Source organism: Silene latifolia, unplaced genomic scaffold, assembly GCF_048544455.1.
Source record: "Silene latifolia isolate original U9 population unplaced genomic scaffold, ASM4854445v1 scaffold_569, whole genome shotgun sequence".
Lineage (NCBI taxonomy): Eukaryota > Viridiplantae > Streptophyta > Magnoliopsida > Caryophyllales > Caryophyllaceae > Silene > Silene latifolia.
The window spans coordinates 9401-11724 of NW_027413479.1; the positions used below are offsets into that span (position 1 = coordinate 9401).

At 39.5% G+C, this 2324-nt stretch overlaps 1 non-coding gene across 1 annotated transcript; it reads left to right on the forward strand.

Annotated features, from left to right (window-relative positions):
- The first annotated feature begins 813 nt into the window (after positions 1-813).
- LOC141639716 (small nucleolar RNA R71) lies at positions 814-922 on the forward strand. The gene has a single exon (XR_012542633.1). It is a non-coding gene; the product is annotated as a small nucleolar RNA R71 (small nucleolar RNA).
- The last annotated feature ends 1402 nt before the right edge of the window (positions 923-2324 follow it).

The window sequence follows — 2324 nt, forward strand, 5'->3', positions numbered from 1 at the left end:
AGATCCATCGATCGATCGATCGGTATGGGTGGTCGATCGACTATGTAGCCGGGCGTGAACAGTTCTGCTCGTAATTATCGTCATCAGTGTCTCGATCGATCGATCGAGGATGTTGGTCGATCGATGGATGTCTTTGGTGTGTAATAGTTTCGACCGAAACTATTTTGTCGACGATTGATCGATCGATCGGGAATGCAGGTCGATCGACCAACCATCGGCATTCGGACTCGTTTTGCATCGAGAATTCAAACGAGCTTCTTCATCATTTCCCGAGTCTTCCTTTGGCTTATCGGGACTTTCATAAGAAAGGCCACTTCTGAGATTGATGGCATTGATCGTCTCAACCGGCCCTTCACATTTAATTGAAGAATTAGCGGCTTGCTTAGCCTCCATATTCTCCAATTGTTTCACAAAATTCTGTGAGGACTCAATCCCATTTTGCTTCCATATTTGCCACTTGAACCAAAAGGAGTTGGACCATCTCCCTTAACTTCTCGATCTCATCTGAGTTTTGAATAGGAACTTCGACTTTCCCTTTGGAAGCTTCAGAAGTCTCGAGTTTCTCGAGACGGGTAGAAATGGAAGTTATAAGTGACACAACAAAACGAGTCATGTCTTCACTTTGCTTTCGTGACTTACCACGTGAACTTCCAAACTCGGCTTTATGGATCGCCATCTCCTCAATGGTGTTCCAACCTTTACTTTGACCGGTATTATTTTGGAACCTACCATTAGCAAAATTTGCATCCAAAATGACTTTGTAATCATCATATAAAGCATTGTAAAATAGATTGCAAAGATACCATTCTTTGGAAACCATGATGGGGGACAGCTCGGACCAAACTTTTGAAACGTCCCCATGCTTCACAAAAATCTTCGTCGGCTCCTTGCTGAAAACTCGTGATTTTACTCTTCAAGGCATCAGTCTTCGAAGGCGGGAAGTACTTCTTGTAGAAGGCTAGTGCTAAAGATGTCCAATCGGTGACTCATTTGCTACTCTATCGAGGTAGCGATACCAATCTCGCGCCGAATCCTTCAAGGAGTATAAGAACATGAACCCCTTTACTTCATCTTGAGTTACCCTCTCCGGTATAGGTATTGAACAGCAATAGTCCGTGAAAATTTCCATATGTTTCAAGGGGTCTTCCTCCTGGTAGACCCATGAATCGATTCCGTTCCACTAAATCAATATAAGAGGAACGAAACTCGAATTTACCTAGTAGAAGGGGTAGGTAATCTGTTGCCCCTTTGGAAGGTGGTGCTCCTTTGGTGAAAATTATCATATATCGTAGCCATAGCTTCCAAAATGAGAGTACTCAAGTCTTCCTCTCAAAAACCTGTCTTCTAACTGTGCAAAAGCAAAACTAGAAGCAAAGGTAAGCAACGGCCTCAAGGAACAAAAGTTCCCTGAGACAAGGAAAATAAACTAAAATAAAGCAAACAGAATTACACCGTCTCCCCGGCAACGGCGCCAAAATTTGATACCGTCGTTTAGTACCAAAATTAAATTTATAATTCCAAACTAAAACTATAGCTAGCGATAGTAAGGGTCGAACCACAGAGAGACAAGGTTGATTTTGTTTGCTAATTTTCAGTCTATAAAAGTAACAATTAATTGAGGGTTTTGAAATTGGTTGGCTAACAGGCTAATTGCAAAAATGAATATTCTTAACAAGATAAAGAGAGGATCGGGAATTTCGGTTAACCATGGCAAGTAACAGGTCAGTCAAGCAGCAGAGATCTCATAATACGGTCTCAGAGAAAATAAGCTAATCTTGCGATCAAAGCTCAACTAACCTCACGGTCTAAAAATTCCCTAGAATCTATCAAAGTTTTCACTCAAGAGAGATTCTAAATCTAGCGATAAATAAATTTACCAATCTTTCGACCTAGCAAAGAAGTCCATCAAAAGATAACAAGACCAATACGGAAGAACTCATGCTACACAACTGTCCTAATTTAAAACCATGGCTCACCTCATTCCCAATCAAAGAATTACCTACTCTTAATCATGACTACTCTAATTGCGAAATTAATAAATAAGAACAAATTCAACATGATGGAATCTAACTAGGACAAAGGAGAGAAATTCAATACTGAAATTAATTGATGAAACAAAAATTAAAATAACAAGTGAAATTAAGAAAAGGAAGAATTGCATAAAAGGCTTACTAATTGAATATCAAGAACAAAGCATTCGAATCAAAGGTTTCCGTCTCAAGCTAGATCTGAAAACTGAGTTTTTTTCCAGAATCAATAACATAACCTAAAAGTTGCTGCGTTCCACTGATAAAAAGATACTGAAAGTTAATTACAAGTTGGGC